Raw genomic sequence first — 19,668 nt, 5'->3', positions numbered from 1 at the left:
GTTTCTTCCCTTGTGGAAGATCTAAAAGAACCCAAGTCTTATTTTTCAAAAGACTTTTATGTTTGGTTTCCATGGCTTTTTGCCATTTAGGTTTTCCTTTTGCTTTTGCAAAATCTTGGAGCTCATAAACACCCTGAAGATTGGCCAAAGAGAAAAGTTAATTGTGTTTTTGCTCTTGCCTCTTGATGATCTATGCTTGATCATTTCATCATCCGGACCGGAACATCACCATTGATGCTTTCCTCTCACTTTTGTCTCTTTTTAGGAGCGTTTTCAGCCAAATCACTTTCTCACCATGACTTGGGCTTCCTATGTCTGTCATTTTGATGCTGATCTAGGTTGTCAAGAAATTCTTCTGGTAGTGTTGCTTGCCTAGGAGAATCTTCATGCTCAGAATCCTCCCCCCTTTACATGGAGCTTCATGAAGCTGAACACTTGAATCCTTAGCTGCGATAGGCTGATCTTTAGTTATCTTGATCTCTTAAGAGAGCTGAAAGGACCCAACTTAATCTATAACAACATCCCTGTTGGAAGTCAAACCGTTACTGTCAACATCAATTAGCCTGTAGGCCTTATGATTTTCAATGTACCGTGTAAGCACGAACTTCTTACTCTTAGGGTCTAACTTGATTCTCTTTGCATCTAGAATCTAGACATATGCAGTAGAATTGAAGAACTTAAGATGAATCACTTTTGGTTTCCTCCCGCACCAAGCTTCCTTTGGGGTCATCTCCTTCACTTCTTGTGTCAGAGACTTGTTGAGAATATAATTGCAGTGTAAACCGCTTTAGTCGAAAACTTCTTGGGAACACTCTTGTTCTCCAACATACACTAGGCCATCTTTGTAATTGTATGGTTCCTTCTCTCAATGACTCCATTATGCTGTGGAGTATGGAATGTTGTGTATTGCCTCTTGGTTTTGTGTTTAGTACAAAAGTTGTTGAATTCTTTTGAACATAATTCACCTCCATTATTAGATCTGAGAATTTTGATGTCACATCGCGACTCGTTCTCTACTAATGATTTGAACTTTTGAAATTCCTTAAACACATCTAATTTTGACTTCAAGAACAACAACCACATTTTCCTATTGAAATCATTAACAAGCAAAAGTAAATACCTTGCACTGGTAATCAATGTTGTGTTTATTGGTCCACAAACATATACAGAACGAGTAATAGGACTCTTGAGGCTCTCCAAGCCCATCCGTCTGGAAAAGGAGTTTTGTGTTGCTTCCTTGATTGGCAAGCTCCACATACATCCTACATTTTTTGTTGGATGTTAGGTAATCTCTCTGCCAGATTCTTTTTGTAATGTCCCCTTTTGGGATATTCCTAAATTTTCCCCTAAAACCACAATTCCAATTAGAAATAAGAAATAAGAAATAAGAAATGTAATACATTTAAGCATATAAATTTACCAATTGAAATTCCCTTTAAAAGAATTGTTGGTTTAGGTCCCGCACATAATATTAGTCACTGGAAATTGACATTAAACCATAAGCCAAGATAACATCTATCTTGACTATGCATTATAATTCATCATAATATCATATGAACATCATTCATATTAAAATCCAATTAAGGCAATAGCCATTCCAAAGTATATTCATATAATAATCTCATTAGGAATTCGTTTGAAATGTTTGCTAACTGCAATCTCAAGGTTGGTCACCCTTGTATTGTGAGAGCATGGAAGGTGGGTCGCTCTTCTATCCCTCAGTTCACCTTGGAGGCTAGCTGTCCTCAATAAAGCCTGGAAGCATGAAATGATTTCTAGTCCATTCCACCCCTAGCCGATGAGCATGGAAGGCTGGTCCATTCCATCTCTGGTGTCGTACTTGATAAGAAGCATGAAGGCTGGTCGTCCTTCATCTCTCGTGAACCTGGAAGGCTGGCCGTCCTTCCTATTTGCAATCTGTCTCTCTAAATTCAAAATGGACTATTATACGAATCTACTATTACATATTTATAACCAAGACAAGCATTTAGAATTTTAGATTACTCACAAAGATCAATAGTTTCTGTAAGTATCATCACTATGGCATGAAAACACAAACACACACTTGGATATAATTTTACTTTATTCACAGACTTATCTTTTAATCTAGTTGCTGCTATTATAAATATTTATTTGTGCTTTTAATTAGGTTCTGATTCCTTAATTCCTTTCAGCTTGTTGTTTGATCATTTGACGCCTTCTCCATGAATAGATCCGCCCTATTTATAATCCCCATGAAGGGATGAAGAGTCACAACTTCATAGCAAGCTTTCACAAAGGATACAACTCCCTCAAAGGATACAACTCCTCCAATTGAAGCATCCCTTAATGCTGTTCTTTAACCAATCAATGCCTCTTTAAGTTCTATTTGTAAAGACACGGACCTTTTGGGAGGAAAAGCTATCCTTAATCCATTGCTTCTTTTTATGTTTCCTTTGGTGGGCTAAATGATTTCCAACTGCTGTGATCTTAGCCTCTATGGTGGGGGCATGGCACTTTCGTGCCAATTGAGAGAGGTAGATTATGTTGAGGTGCCAAGAATGCTGATGCCATAGTGTACTGATATCAGAAGCACTTTTGGCTGCCAATGCACACTCCTAAACATGTCTAGTATCAACAAGCCAGTACAAACCATGATCTTCAATACCAAGAGCTATAGTTTTTTCTGTATTCCTTGTCAACTCTATGACATTTGTGTTTGCTATATATGACATCCAAATTGGGATTGGTGCATAATCTGACTCACCAAGTGTAATGCCCCCTTCTCCTCAGTGACTTTATGAGAGTTGATTAGCCTATTTCATGTCATCCTGATAGGCTAATTAGGAGATATAAGGGATGATATGCTGGCCACGTCACTAATTTCTATTCGTGGAGAAATTAAAATAAAGTGGAATATTATTTTATGGGATCTTATATTATTAATCGGTGAAAAAAAGGTACTTTATGTTATAAAATAAAATTATAAAAGTAAAGTGATTATTTATAAAAATCATAATGACTTTATAAGGAGTAAATAAAATAAAGTGAATTTTAATCCTACATTGAGAGTGAAAGCTCACCAACGGTTTGGGGAGTCTTTATAAAGGAGCCTCATCCTTCCCCAAGTCTCATGTTATGTGATCATTTGATATTCAAATTTCTCCATAGTTGCTGGTGTGACAGTGACAGCCATTTGTGGGGACGAAAACCCTTGGAAATTAGTGGATTGGAAAAGAGGAATAGCCATTTGTGGGGACGAAAACCCTCAATCTGAACCAATTTATGCATCAACAAAAGGAAAAGAGGAATAGCCATGGCGCACATCATTTTTGTGATATTTTAAGATGCCAAAAACCTTCTTCTCCACTCTATTTTTTTCAGCGTCCTGGGCCTCCAGACTCCATCGAATGATTTTTCAATCTGGTCGTCGTTTATTTTTTTTTGCATGCTTGTTTGAATGTCGGCGCATTTTTCTTTTCACGTGCCATCACCACCGTTTATCTTTGCCGTGCCGTCGTATTTTTCCTTTCACCCTTTTTTAAACCGTGGTATTTTTCCTTTCCACCATGGCCATCGATTTTTTTTTTTTTAAATTTTAATTTCCTAATCTAGTTGTCTAGAGAGTCTTCGGCTCGGCTCCCATGCCTCTGGGATCGCCCTTCATCCTTCTCGGTTTGCCTCGCTCGAGAGTCTCCTGCTTTGGTCCCGTGCCTCTCGAGTCGCCTGCCCGGCCTCTCGGGTCCCCCTCCGGACTCTTGGGTGTCCTTCCGGCCTCTCGGGTCCCCTGCATGCTTCTTGTGGTAGGGTTTCAATTTGGACCTGTTGATGGCAAGTCTATTTTCAATGGCCATCCGAAGACCTGGAACCATAAATTCTACAGGGACCATGGTCTCCTTCCCATACATAAGAAGAAGAAGAAGAATAAAGATTTTGAAGGTTGTGGCCTTCCACACAGGGTTCCAATCGTTGCCGACACGAATGATCTTGGGATTATCTACGTCACCGAGGTTTGTCTCCTTCAATTTTACCTCTTGATACTTGATGGGTTCTTCCTTCAGGAACTGGTGTGCGGTGGTGTCACTCACACGGGCGTCTCCCTTCCAATATTCTCTGTATTTCGACAGGTACACCTCCTCTGTTACTTGCTCTGGGTCCTCTACTTCGAGCCTGCAGCTCTGGAACATTTCGTAATCCTCCATCTGCTAGTGGAAGAGCTCGTTCAATGACCCCGTCTCATCCTCGAAGCACTCTCCTAGTTTGAGAATCCCTTCGTTGTTGGGCTCCATGCAGCCCCGTCCTTCGTCCCTTAGGTCGCCTTCTCCTTCACCCTCCGATTCCGAAGATGATGCCAGTTCCTCACTAACCAACTACGTCCCAAGGTCTATGATAAACTTCCTTCCTCCATTCTCCATAGACAGAGTGTTCTTCTTCCAGTTGTGGGTGGCCTTGGCTGCCACCAACCACCCTCTCCCTGAGATCGCATCATACCCTTTTTTCTTTAGTGGGATTACCACAAAGTCTAGTATGAAGGGTTGCGCCCCGATGGTAACTTACTGGCCCATCAGTGTCCCGATGGGTTTGATTCCATGCCGATCTGCTCCTAGCAGATTGAATGTAGATGGCCACAGCGTCGGCTTCCCCAGCTTCCACCAGGTTTCTTCTGGAAGAATATTCACTCCTGATCCACCATCGACTATGGTATCAGTTTAGAATGGTGCCAAGGATACCCATCTCCACAATGGCCGGGTTCCTTGCAGTGTTAACTGCTAGCAGCCTGGGGTCTATTGCAGACCCCCCAGGAACATCCGTACGGTGGTTGGTATTGGTGCGTGGTTGGGAGAGATTATTCAACAACGCCGTTCGTAATTGAGGCATCGTCTGGAGGAGATCGTGTACCTTCACAGGCACCTCCAGTTTTAAAATTTGATTTAGTATAGCCTCCTCCGCCTCCGGTCGGCTGGAAGTACTCGCCGTACCCTTCGCCTTCGCCCTCTCTTGTATCTCTTTCTCAATTTCTTCCCCTGCTTCTCGTACCCTTCGCTTCTCTGTCTCTGGGTTTGGGCACGTTGCTTGTCTGGCTTGGGCGCGGGTTATGGCTAGCACTTCCTCTTCTTTGGTTTCCTCGATATTGAGCAAGTTGATGCCGGACTTTGGGCAGGTGGCGTCTTTGTGGTCTCCGGTCCGCACCATTTGCACAAATATTGTGTGGCCTCTCCCTTCGGGCAGTCTCAGGCGAAGTGCCCCCACTGGCTACACGCTCTGCATTGTATCATTGGTTGGCCTTTGGAGTCGTATTGGATCCGGCTCCTTGTATTGTTATTGTTGTTTCGTCCTCCCCACCGGTTATCTCGGTAGCCTCCCGATGTTGCATTGTTGTTCGCCTGGGAGCTGCCGGTACCGTCCGATGTAGTTGGTTGTTCCTACGTAAGCAATACTTGTTGGTTTTGTGTTTTCATGTTGTAGGGGCATTCCCTGGTGGGATGCCCCATCAACTGGCATATATCACAATAGGCCTTCTTTGGGCAGGAGCCTTTCGTGTGGCCGTTCGTCTTACATTCCGTGCACCAAAGCTCCCCTTCGTTGGTCTTGCTCGGACCTCCCTTCATAACCTTCAACTCTTTCATCATCCTCAGCATGTCCTTCTGTAGGGCTTGCACCTTTTTGCCAGACTTGCCATCGCTACTGCTTCCCTCAGAAGAGTCATCATCCTTGGACGAGCTATTCTTCTTCTTTTTCTTCTTGGATGTCTTGGTCTCGCTCTCGAGATCCATCGCTCTATTATATGCATCTTCGTACGAGGTTGGTGGAACAATTTTCATCTTCTTCCGGAGGGAGTGTTTCAGTCCCTCCACAAACCATCTCTTTTTCAACCCATTCGTTGGTTGACTCTCCATTTTCCCCAACAGTTCCTTGAGTCGTCGACTATAGGCTCGGATCGTCTCGTTCTTGTTCTGCTTTGTGCCATAGATTTTGGCTACTATTTCATTGTCGTCTCTGAGGAGGCAAAACTCTATCTCGAACTCCTTCTTCAGGTTGGGCCATGTGCTGACTTTGGCCTTATCCGTATCGGAGTACCAGTCAATGGCCACTCCCCTTAAGGTTGCTGGAAATTGTGTTACCCATTCGTTCTGGTCGGTAACACCGTTCGCTGACCATACGGTTTCGCAAGTGCGGCAATGGCGGATGGGATCTTCCTTCTCGTCGCCGTTGAACTTCGGCAGGTTCTGTTTACTGGCCATTGATGGGGGTCGTGTCGCATGTCGTGCACCTACACCATTCCCACCCGCGCCGGTGGTGTGTGTTGTTTGAGTGACTGGGGCTACGGTGGTTTGTACCTGCGTGCTTGGTGTGATGGGTCCCAAGAGGGGGTCCTGCTTGCCGTGTGCCTGTGCCTCCTCCACACCTACAGTCGTACGGTTGTCCTCCCCTCCGTTCTCACCCTCGTCGTCTGTTCGCTCCCTTCGGTGGTCCTTTGTGCGCGGTGTAAGGGATAAATTCCTGAACTTATCTCGGGTCTCTTCGACCAGATTTCTTTGTAGCCTTGTTTCCTCCAAAAATTCTTCATAGCTTCTCACCTTACGGTGTTCTGGCGACACGTAGAAATCTCCTTTGGCTTCTGCTCCTGCACCCTCCATGACACCTCCTTGGTTCCCTTCGGCCAACCCTTCGGCAGGTTGTCCTTCGGCAAGTTTCCTTAGCCTCCGTCTACGTTCTACTTGTTGTTCCAGAATCAGGGCTGTCTGTGCGGCCTCCCACTCCTCACTTTGTGCCTTCTTCTTTGTATCCTTATTTAATAAGTTGGGCATTAATTCCCGTACATAATGTAGGAGTGTTCTTTATTCTGCCCTTGAGGCTCAAGGTTCAAGTTTCTCATCGTCGCTTGCCATTACGCTCCTCTTCCTAGCGATGGTTGTTTTCTTGGTACTCCCGGAGGACCTATTGGCGTCGCTCCTCACGCTGGGTTTCCTCCCTTCGGTGCTGGTGGGCAAGGGTTGCTTGGGCTAGGAGACGCGGGAGTTGGTGCAACAACCTATTTGCTGCCGGACTGAGGTTGAGAGCGTCCTAGACTACACTCTCGGGTACCTCTACCTCTCCCTGTGTAGCCTCCCCTCGTACGAAAGTCTCTATAGCCGCTTGGAACCGGATCACGAAGTCAGCTGTCAATGCGTTCTCCCCTTCATAAAGTTCTCTTAGTCGGCTATTATACCCCTCGATGCTATTGCCAATGGGCTGGCCCATTATCCTCCGTAGGCCATTCACGCTCCGTGGCTACCCAGATTCAGACGACAATGACGCCAGATGTTTACCCCGTGGGGTGTGTTATTAATATTGCATATCAACAGTCAAATGATAACCATAGGATAGAATAGTAACCAGAAATTTAGAGCAATGCTTTCATTAATGCGAAAATGTCTAATACAATAATCATTCTCTGCATCCGTGTATCCAACAAGTACAAGAGCATATATAAAGACACGGTCGAGGGTTGCGGTTACCACCCGTGGGGAACCGTCGTGCAACGGACAACTACCCTCGACGACACTAACATACTTAACCAACGTAGCTTAACAAGTAGTACAAAGCCCATTTTACGACCAACAATGGTTGCTTATGATGAGTACCACATGCTTCTGGCTGGAGTTAGGACAGCCCTCAATCTGAACCAATTTATGCATCAAAGAAAGGAAAAGAGGAATAGCCAAAAGGAGAAGAAAACTAAGAGTGAACACGAATTCAAAGATACATTGAACAAAGTTCCTTTACCTAACTTTGATGGCAGTGCTAGAATAAGTGCTAGAGCATGGATACATAAGCTTGATACTTCCCTTACACTCAAGCCAATGAGTGAGGAAAAGGCCATTCAGTTTGCCACTATGCATTTGGAGGGTGTAGCTTATGATTGGTGGCACCATGGACTTGTCTCACAATGTCATGACATGATCACTTCATATGATGAGTTTACATGAAAGCTCATTACCGGGTCCGATAGGAAGGATGTGGAAGTCTATTATGGGGATTTGGCTCAATTAAAACAAATTGGTAGGGTGGATTCCTATATCAATGAATTCCAAAAGATTGCAGTTATGGCTCCAAAAATGCTTGAGAAAAGAGTTACTATGCTCTTTGTAGAGGGATTGCATGATAGAATGAGAGGATTGGTGAAGGCTCATAAGCCTAAGACTTTGGATGAAGCTATAGAGCGTGCACTTGATTTAGACACTACTACTACATCATATCCACCACCTAATTGAAATTTCAAAGGCTCAAAACGAAATCAGAAATTTAATAATCAGTCCAATAGCATGCCTCCCAAAATGGATTTTGAGTCCAGGAATGAGCTAAGAAGAAAGAAATTGTGTTTCACGTGTAAGGAACCTTGGACACCCGAGCATAGATGCCTTGGAAAGGGCAAAATACACTACATAGAGGTCACTTTTGATGTGGAAGATGAGCAGGTTGATGACAGCAAATCAGAGGAAAGCAATGAAAATGAGCCACAAGAGCAGCCACAATTGGAACTGGATGATGATAAGGCAGCCGATCAAGCTAATGTTACTATTGCTACACTATTAGGAGTTCCTAAGTACCATACTTTTCGATTGAAAGGTGTACTTAAGGGTCAGCGAGCTATAGGTTTGGTTGACATGGGTGCTACTCACAACTTCATTGATGAGAAGTTAGTTGTGAAGTGTGGTTTGCAGGATGAGCAGTTTTCGGGGTTTAATGTGAGAGTTGCAGATGGATCTACCATGAGTTGCATGAGGAGAGTTCCTCAATTCAGCATGAAGATGGGTGATTATACATTGACTGATGATTTCTATGTGGTTAGCCTTCGGGAGCTTGATATAATTTTGGGTATGCAGTGGTTAGAGACACTTGGAAGATACATCATTGATCATTGCAAGAGGCAGTTAGAGTTCATAGCTAATGGAAAGAAGATTGTCTTGAAGTTCTTATCAGATGGAAGGCCAAGAATAGTATCAACACACAAGATGGAGGCTATCTTTAGACATGTAGATATAGCATGGGCAGCCTAGTGTTTTGTTTCTGCCAAGTCCACTTCACAGGGAGATCAGCTATATAATGTGGATATTCAGACAGTGCTAGACAAGCACAGTGGAGTCTTTGGAGACAATCCTCCTGGTAGACCACCCGACCGTGGATTTGAGCATGTTATAGAGTTGGAAGAGGGTGCCAAGCCCGTCATTACTACACCTTTTCGTCATCCGAGGCATTTCGATGAGATAGAAAAGACGATTAAGGAGTAATTAGCCATGGGACATATTAGGCCGAGTTCTAGTCCATTTGCTTCTTCTGTGGTCTTGGTGAAGAAGGATGGTACACTGCAGATGTGTATTGAATCTTGATTATCGTGCCTTGAACAAAAAGACTATCAAGAATAGGTACCCTATTCCCCACATTGATGAATTGCATGGAGCGGTCTATTTTTCGAAGATTGACCTTTGATCAAGTTACCTTTAGATTCGTGTCCGTGAGGAAGATATACACAAGACTACATTCAGATGCCACTATGGACACTATGAGTTTTTAGTGATGCCTTTTGGTCTCACTAACGCATCTGCTACATTTTAGTCATGTATGAATCATATTTTCAATAAGCAGTTGCGGAAATTTGTATTGGTGTTTTTCTATGATATTTTGATGTACAATAGGACATGGGAGGAGCACCTTCAACATCTTGATGAGGTTTTGAGCAGCATGGAGGCACAGTTGTTGTTTTCTAAGGCATCCAAATGTGAGTTTGGGTTGACAGAGATTCTGTATTTGGGGCATGTGATAGGAGCCAATGGAGTGAAAGTGCATCAGGAGAAGATACAGGCTATTATTGATTGGCTGCCACCTTGGAATGTTTCAAACTTGAGGGGATTCCTTGGACTTTGTTGCTACTACAGGAGGTTCGTCAAGGGACTCTCATAGCTTGCAACCCCACTTACAAACCTCACACAGAGGGGTGCATTTAGATGGTCAGATGATGCGTAGGGCACCTTCGATAGACTTAAGGAGGTTATGAGCACTTGTCCTGCATTAGCTCTTCCTAATTTCTCTCAGCCGTTTGTATTGGAGTGTGATCATTAGGTGAGGGGATTGGTGCGGTTCTCATGTAGAATAGACATCCCATTGCCTATGAGAGTAGGAAGTTGAGAGATAATGAGCGGTTATATTCCCCCTATGATAAGGAGATCCTTGCCATCATGCATGCGTTGGCAAAGTTTAGACAGTATCTGGTGGGTGGAAAATTTGTGGTGAGAACAAACCACAACAGTTTGAAGTATTTCCTAGAGTAGGAGTTGAATGAACAACAACAAAAATGGGTCAGCAAAATTCAGGAATATGACTTTGACATAGAGTATGTCAAGGGTAAGAAGAATATTGTGGCCGATGCTCTTTCTAGGAGACCCACTATTTCTACACTTTGCTCTATGTTTGAAATTTCAATTGATTGGAAATCTCAACTTTTAGTTGAGTATTCCAAGAATCTCTTTGCATGCAAACTCATGGATAGCAAGATTCAAGATGATAGATATAAGGTGATTGATGATGTTATCTGCTATAAGGACAGGATATATTTGGTACTTGAGTCTAAGCTTAAGGGTAAAATTTTGAGAACCGTTCATGACACACCACTAGCAAAACATTCGGGGTACTTTAAGACCTACCACCAGATTAGAGAGAGATTCTCTTGGAAGGGTCTCGAGGATGATGTCTTTCGGCACATGCATGAATATTTGACTTGTCAGCAAAACAAGTTTGAGCATACTTTCCCAGTAGGTTTATTGCAGCCATTACCGATTCCAAAGCAGAAGTGGGAGAGTGTTTTATGGATTTTATTACAGGGCTTCCTAGAGTCTAGGGTGAGAATTGCATATTTGTAGTAGTTGATTGGTTGACAAAATTTGCACACTTTGCCATTGCAGCCGATTATACAGCATCTCAGGTGGTAGAGTTATTCTTTCGAGAGGTGTTTAGACTACATGGACTTCCGAAGACCATTGTTAGCGATAGGGATAGCATGTTTCTTAACATATTTTGTTAGAAGCTATTCAGATTAGCTGGTACGGAGTTGACCCCGAGCACTAGTTACCACCCTTAGACAAATGGACAAACGAAGAGAGTGAATAAGTGGGTGGAAGGCTATCTTCGTAATTATGTTGCGGGGCAGCAAAAGGCCTGGATTAGGTAGTTGTATTTAGGGGAGCATTGATATAATACCACCTATCATATGTCCATTGGTATGTCACCATTTTAGGCCCTGTATGGCTATGATCCGTTGTCTTTCGTAGACTTGGCCTATGATGATAGAAAAGCACCTCGAGCTAGAGATTAGTTGTAGGATAATCAGGATAACCTTAGAGCCCTCAAGGATAATATTCAACAAGCTCAGAATCAACATAAATTATATGCGGACTGACACATGATAGAGAGATCTTTTGAGGTTGGTGATATGGTTTTCTTTTGTCTTCAGCCATATAGACAAAGCACCTTGAAGAGGAGGGGCGTGGAAAAGCTTAAGCCAAGGTTCTAAGGTCCGTACAGGAGTTTGAGGAGGACTGGGGAGGTAGCATATGAGCTTGAGTTGCCATTGGACAACAGGATTCACAATGTTTTTCATGTTTGTTGCCTCAAAAAGGCAATTAGGCAGCATGTTGTTCCTACTCTTGGTTTATTACCCTTGGACGAGGAAGGGAAATTGGTGTTGAATCCTGCAAAGATTTTGGAGATGAGAGAAAGGAAATTGAGGAGTTGTGTGATCAGGGAATATTTGATACGTTGGAGAGATTTGCCATTAGAGGATGCCACTTGGGAAGGTGAAGATATTTTGCAGCACCCGACATTGCAGTTGCTTGAGGGCAAGCAATTCCGGGGTGGGAGAACTATAATGCCCCCTTCTCAGTGACCATAGGAGAGTTGATTAGCCTATTTCACGTCATCCCGATGGGCTAATTAGGAGATATAAGGAATGATATGTTGGTCATGTCACTAATTTCTATTGGTGGAGAAATTAAAAAAAGTGGAATATTATTTTATGGGATCTTACATTATTATTTGGTGAGAAAAAGTTACTTTATGTTATAAAATAAAATTATAAAAGTAAAGTGACTTTATTTATAAAAATGATAATAAAGTCACTTAATCATAAAGTGACTTTATAAGGAGTAAATAAAATAAAGTGAATTTTAATCCCGCATCGAGAGTGGAAGCTCACCAACGGTTTGGGAAGTCTTTATAAAGGAGCCTCGTCCTTCCCCAAGACTCATGTTATGTGATCATTTGATATTCAAATTTCTTCATAGTTGCTGGTGTGACAGTGACAGTCATCTGTGGGGACGGAAACCCTTGGAAATTAGTGGATTGGATGGAAACCCAACTCCACGCAGAGAGATGGATTCATCTAGAATTCATTATTGGGCTTATTTGCAGTGCCATGAACAGTGCTGTGAACAGTAATGTGAACAATGCATGAACAGTGCCATGAATAGTAACATGAACAATGCTGCTATAGTGACATGAACAGTGTTTTCAGCAGGTTTAGATTTGCATGAGCAAGGGTTTGTTAGTATTTCATTGCTAAGTTGTGCATAGGGTTTGAACATTTACTTGGGAGAGATAGCGCTAAGCTTTGGAGGCGATTTTAGAAGTTATTTCAGACATTTGGGATAGTCTTATCCTTGTTTCAGTTCTGTCATAAAATCAGGTTTATACTTGGATCATAATCAGATTCCTAATCAGCATCCATACCTTGTTGATTGGCATTCTGTGCACCATAACATTGAAGGCAAACTCGGGTATGTCATTGTATTGAAAACTCATTGAATTCAAGAAGAAATCATGCTGTTCAAAACTATATCAGACTTATGATTTTAATTTCCATTCTATATATTTGTGATTATTTCATATGTTAAATGTTTCTATAATCGCTTCATATCATGGCAAAGATGCCTGTGGATTGAAACTCACAAAATAGATAGACTACGGCTCAAAAATTGCATTAAATATCAGAAAATCAGATTGCATGCCAAGTGTTTGTCAAAATGCCAAACCATTAAAACTGAAGATTTAGGGCAGAGTAAGCAGGGGTTCTTACACAAAGAGCAAATTGAGCTCCATTCCTAACACATAGTACACATTGAGAAAAATGAAATTTTTTCCTCCAAAAGATATCTGCACATTTCCTTTTCCAACAATCGTGTAGTTTGTGAACCAATTTTTGGTGTGGGTGAAACATCGAGATGCTCCAGAGTCAATTTACCACATAGAAGACTTTGATTTGTTGGTTGTATGGCCATGAAAGCATGGAGGTTGACTCATTGTCTTGCAAATGCTCTGCGACATGAGCATTTGATGGAGGCCCTCTTGGGTTGGATTTCTTTTCAGCCAACCTCTTTCTGCAATGCTTCTTGATGTGGCCCAATTTATGACAATAGTGATGTTATATTTTTCAAATTCTTCAAAGTCTCTTCATTATTCCCTTGTCCTTTCTTTTGAGGCCATTTGCTTTTGCCCTTGTCCTTGGCTATAAATGCTTGTTCCATATGTTGGTTGAAATGGTTTCAGCCCCAACGTGAGTTAAAAACTCTCCTAATTCTAAGGGAAGGCTCCCCCTTTCCTACTATTAGAAATCAACAATAACATATAAACACTAATCTAACTTGGGTGGGACAACATCAACATCCTTTTCTCTTTTTTCAGAAAAGATGATATTCTCTTCTTTTTTCAGAAAAGATGATATTCTTTTCTTTTTTCAAAAAAGAAACTACAACTAAAGTAACAAATGCAAAAATTTAAGAAATTTCAAGAACTATAAAGATGCTTATATGAAAGGAAGCAAAGTTTCCATGAAAGCGCAAAGTCTTCCATCACTTCCATCGGGACGAGAATATAGAAGCAAAGTTCAAAGTCTTCACTTTTCTATTGTCCTATCTCCCTTTTAGAATGATTAGCATGATAACAATGTACAACATACAACAGCTCAAAGTCTATTGATATGATGCACTCCAAACTACTATGTGTTGGTGTTGGAAATAAGCCACACCCGGACCGACGATGGACTGGTCCAAGAGGGGCCAGTAGCTCAGTGGTAGAGCACTCCAGCAACGTATGAAGGTCCTAGGTTCGAGTCCTAGCTGGTCCATGTTTCAATATGGTATCAGAGCCAAGTCCAGGCTAGGAGCCCCAAGCACACGAGAGGTGTGGCTTAAGGGGGGTGTTGGTGTTGGAAATAAGCCACACCCAGGCCGATGATGGATTGGTCCAAGAGGGGCCAGTAGCTCAGTGGTAGAGCACTCCAGCAACGTATGGAAGGTCCTAGGTTCGAGTCCTAGCTGGTCCATGTCTCAATACTATGAATAGGAACAATTTCAAGCACAAAGTCTTGTAACTTTTCTCTATTATAAACACTTAACTATGCTAATTTAATCCTCAATATTTGCAGCACAAAGCCTACAAGAAATTAGATTAAAGCTCTTTCCAGCAACCTCACTAAAATCTCAAGTATGTACAGAAAAATATATTACTGTGACATAAGAACACAATGGATATATGAACAAAGCTTCAACACAAAGTCAGAAACTCAAATGTCCTCTTTATATTGCTTGAGAATCCAATTTACAAGTATAAAACACAAAGTCTTTATTACTGTAAATTTCTGCAACGTTTTCTTGTTCGCCCAAAAGATAAAAATTACAAAGAGAACCCTCTGATATATATATAGGAGAGGGGCTGAGAGCAAAAAGTGGGAGAAGTCCAACTAACTAAGACTTTTTCATAACTACTACAACTAACTATGACTTATTCCAAATTATAGTTCTATTGTCTTTCAACTTGTAATTTGTTTACATGTAATTACAAGTTACAAGAATGCAAGTAATGTGACTACTTGCAATTACAATTTTTGACATTACATGTAATTTGTCAAAGGGAAATTACAAATGCATAATTGAAACTAATCTAAGTGTCCAAGACACGACTTTATTTACATTAGCCTCTGCTTAGGAGGTCTTCATGCTGCTACAAGATGTTGGCACTTGAAGTATTCAAGATTGGTGAGGATGTTTGTCCAGGAACATCAACTTGCATCATTGATAGTTCTTATGTCCTTTGCCAATGAACTTTAATCTCCTCTTCTTGCTTGGGGTAATACTGATTCTTCAGGAGAAGTTCTCTCTTTGCTTATGACGTTGTACTTTTTTCAATTTACATCACTACTATCATCAACATATGATAGCACTAGCTTTTGTTTACTGCCCTTACATGCATTGAAACCCCTTGCAATCGGGTCTCTAGGACCCGATTACAAGTGCAAAAGTATTTAACATTCTTGCAATATCGGGCAATAGAAAGACTTGCAATCGGCTTTCTAACACCCTACTGCAAGTAACTTGTAATCGGGTTTCTAAGACCCTACTGCAAGTAAAGTTAATTTGTAATCGGGTTTCTAAGACCCTATTGCAAGCAACTTGTAATCAGGTTTCTAAGACCCTATTGCAAGTAAATTTAACTTGCAGTTTGAGCAAAAAGTTCCTACTAGCAACAACATCAAAAAGTTCCTACTTCTTGTAACAACAAAAAGTTCCTACTTGCAATGAGGAACTCAAAACCTGAAATTGCACCAAAAGCTAGGAAACTGAAAGCAAAAACCAACCAAAACTTGGACAACGATGACAAACACACCCAATAATGATTTGACATTAACAAATATGAGTTTTAAACCTCGTAAAACATGTCTTAGAGAAGAAAACTACGAATTTTGAGTAAAAATTTGTAGGTGTTGTCAATTTTTTGGAAGTTCAAAAATTGAGACAACACCATACTTTGTGTATCACTACTGCTTCCAAATTGTTTCTTCCATCTATCATGCTGCAAGAGCTTATTGAACATCTCTTTGAACTTTAGGTCAATGCTACTTCATGCGATATTGAGTGTCTCAATAAAATGTTCATAGGTTCGTTGTAACTTTTTTAGCGTAATGACCATATCTTCTCCCGACTTATGGTTGACAATTGATCATCAATGTCTTTGATCTTCTACAAATGCTCCTACAAAGACATCTTCTCATCCATCATGTTTGAGAAAAGTATATTTTTGAGGAAGAAGGCCTTACCCTTATTTGACGTCTTGTGTAGATGTCACAAGTGCTTTTAAAGTTCCGTAGAGGTTGTGCTTGTTTGAACCTCTAGAAGCTTTTCATTTGTCATTGATAACCTTATCAGCATGACAACTTCTTGATCATGCTCATCAAACTTGTTCTTGTCTTTACCCACAAATGCTTATCGAGTGTTAGTATTGAGAATGATCTTGTCAAGGCATTTGTACTCGAAGTTCGTGAGCATGCATTGTTTCCATGTGTTGTAGTTCTTGCCAAAAAAACTTTGGCTACCTTCCAGCATGATGTTGGGTAATGAAGTCATCCCTCTCATAAGGTGTATCTACAGAGTAAGAACAAAAAAATGCCTTTGCGTTGGAACCCTAGCTGCCTTGAAAGAAGACCACAAAAAGTTTTAGGAAAAAATCTTGAAAACTTTTTACTACAAATTTTTTCCTAAACCCTAGTTGGAAAATATGTGAACAAATGTTGTTGTAGCCCTAGCAGCTGATTTATAAATAGTAACACGATTGTGTAGAAAAATTGCAGAAAACCTAGCAGATCCCACGATTTAAAAAAAATCACCTAAAATCCTTCTAGCTGCGGCCAAAAATCGTATTGCGTGACCAAGTTTGGCCAAAAAAGGTGATTCTTGTGGGCAAAAAAATGGCACAATGAATATGGTAAAAAATGTGACAATTTGAGCAAAAATTTGACACGATTTTGTAGAGAGAAAGAGCATGATTTTGAGGAGAAAAAGTGACACATTTTCTACAAAAAAAAAACCATGCGATTTTTATAGAAAAAACCCACGTGATTTCACGTGATTTTTTATAGAAAAAACCCACATGATTTTTATGCATAACTTGATGTGTTTTGTTAAAAGATCCACCCAAAAACTTCTTTAGAAAATCTGTGATTTTTGAAGGAGACCTTTGAAAAATTTGCAATTTTTATTTTGATTCATTGGTACGAGCTCATAGATTATTTTTTGTATGAATTTATAGAATACCATGCTATTCCATATGACGCTTCTTTGGCACAGTCTGCCTCACAAGTGTGCAAGTCTTCATTGCCAGCGATAGTCCATAGATCTCCAAGCATTAACCGATCCCAAGGTGTGACCTGGAATTTGATATCATATTACAAAAATTATAACATATAATGATTACCAAGATATTTGATAATTAAACAAGGAGTGAAAGTCTTCTTAAATAAGAGTTTTTGAAAGTTTTTTAAATAATGGTATCAGTTCCTTGTTTTGAACCGTCTTCCTACTAAGTGTATGCTAAAATTTATCTTTTCTTGACCTACTCTTTGTGACCTACTCATCTCCCAATTTTTTGAAATGATTGTTTTGTGATTTTTGGTGCAACACAATTTCTGGCTGAATTAACATAGATCCTTAGCACAATGTGGTTTCAAATAGGGACAGTTGTTGATTTTAATACATGTTAATATTTGAACTGAATGCACTAAGAATGAACATTAGGTAATTGTTTTTTTTGGTTCAAATACTTACTATCTTGACTAATCCTGACTAAGGATGTTCCAGGCTGTACATAAATTTTTTAAAATATGATTATAACTATTCATTTTCATAAAATTAATTTGCTAATCCTTAAGTTGTGTTAGCCGTGTTGAGGAAAAGTGGGAAAAAGAAGTACAAAAAAGGTGTAAAAATACTTTGTGCTGAAGTCCAAAGAAGTAAGAGTTGGCACCTATTTATATGATTGTTTGAAGTGATTTGAAGTGAATTGAACCCCACATAGCGCAAGATGATTGTTCAATTTTAAACTCAATTTATGATTTATCTGAGATTTTAATATTTTTTGGGTTCAAGGTCCCTTGTTCAGGCAGTGATGTTGGTGCATTACATTCACTGAGTTAAAAAATTGGAACCTCAAAATAACATTGAAAATGACATTTGAAAATCATTCACTTTTTTGGTTCTTTCCCTGAAACTGGTTAGTGCAGATCTATGCTTGAACTGAGATCAATCTAATGAGAGCAAAACTTTGAAGTGGTGGATAACAATCATTTTTATCTTAAATAGCAGGAGACAATAATTTGGAAAGACATATTTCAAAATTGCAGAAATGAAAATGCTATGTATCATAACATCCAACAAAATTGAAGAACAGTTTAATCTTCTATTCATTCAAAATTTCATTGGTAGAACTGCAGAGTGTTACTTTGGGATACATCCACTTCTGATTTATTTCTTGAAACTTAATCAATACTTGAATTACCAAATGCTTTTCTTTGGGATATATTGAATTTCAGCATGTTCATAAAAACTTTGTTTGACAAATCATATCGAGAGGAACCTATCAAATCTTAGTTATCTCCAGTGAGTTATGTTTGGACTTGAAAACTTGAATCCTTGAAGCAATGGAGTATTTACTATTTACAATGATATTGTGGTATTTGAACTACAAACCCTACTAAATTTCAGTTGCCATAAGTTCAGTAGCAAAGGTTCTTTCAGCCCAGAAATTTAAACTTTGATGCATGGTCTGAAGGTGTAAGTAAAGTCCCCACTTTGAAATAAAATTTAATGACAAATAATAATAATAAAATTAAAAATTAAATTAAAATATTAAAGAATATAATTAAAATTTAATTAAGTTAACGAATGGTCAAAAGACAAAATGAAAAGTTGGGACTCCCTCAAACATGAGATATAAAAGGGAGAAGAGAACCTCATTTGAGAGGGGATAATTTGGGAATCAGAAGTGCAGATCTGATTGTGAAAAGGTTGTGTCCCTTTCAAAGGGCAGAAATAATAAAGAGTTGCACTCTTTCAAAGGGCGCTAATGGTGAAAGGGTGTGTCTCTTGCCATAGGGCATACATGATGAAGAGGTGTGACCTCTTCCTCACATTGAGAGATATAAAGGAAAGGAATCAAAAGCCTCTAGAAACATCACCATCGATCAGATCAGATCAGAACTGTTATTAAGTTACAGGCAGTAACATCCTTGTTCTTGGTGGTATGCATGGGGATGTGGTTAATTTGTATGCTTAATATCTAATGCCTGATAATGTTTTTATGCAGAATTTAATAGTAATATTAATATAGACTGCAATATGTATGACAGTTTGATAATGCCTTTCTATCACTAACTGTTCATAATACAATTAAGTAAATTAAATGGAGTCTGTAATACCTTTCAATCTCACCATCCAATTATGGCGGGAGAATACAAGGAAGCAAGAGCACTAGGCTCCAGCAGGTATACCAACCCCGAGTGTGGGCCAAGAGGCCAAGTTGATGAGGTCCTTGGTGCTCTTGGGCTTGTTGGAGAGGGTAGACTTGAGGTGCCTTGTGTGATTCTCCTCGAGCTCCATTATGGGGACAGGTGTAGGGAGAGAAAGGGTTGTTGAATCCTTCATATAAACTGGGCAATATATAAAGAATGTTGAATATATGATCTATCGTAACATAATGGAAATGTTGACTAACCTGTTGTGCAGGTTCCAGTTAAGCTTTAGTTGACAATAGTGTGCCTCTATTGTATTTGCTATGCACTAAAATTGTGATTCTAGGTCAGAATATAAGAGGGTCCCATTAGGGGACATT

General features: G+C 40.2%; 1 protein-coding gene across 2 annotated transcripts in view; it reads left to right on the top strand.

Moving 5' to 3' along the window:
- The window catches only part of LOC131034022 (thioredoxin O2, mitochondrial), a 94,827-nt gene that overhangs the window by 10,584 nt on the left and 64,575 nt on the right, over window positions 1-19,668 (top strand). The gene's annotated exons all lie outside the window — the stretch shown is intronic.

Source organism: Cryptomeria japonica, chromosome 2 (genome assembly GCF_030272615.1).
Source record: "Cryptomeria japonica chromosome 2, Sugi_1.0, whole genome shotgun sequence".
Taxonomy (NCBI): Eukaryota; Viridiplantae; Streptophyta; class Pinopsida; order Cupressales; family Cupressaceae; genus Cryptomeria; species Cryptomeria japonica.
This window is presented reverse-complemented; position numbering and strand designations above follow the sequence as displayed.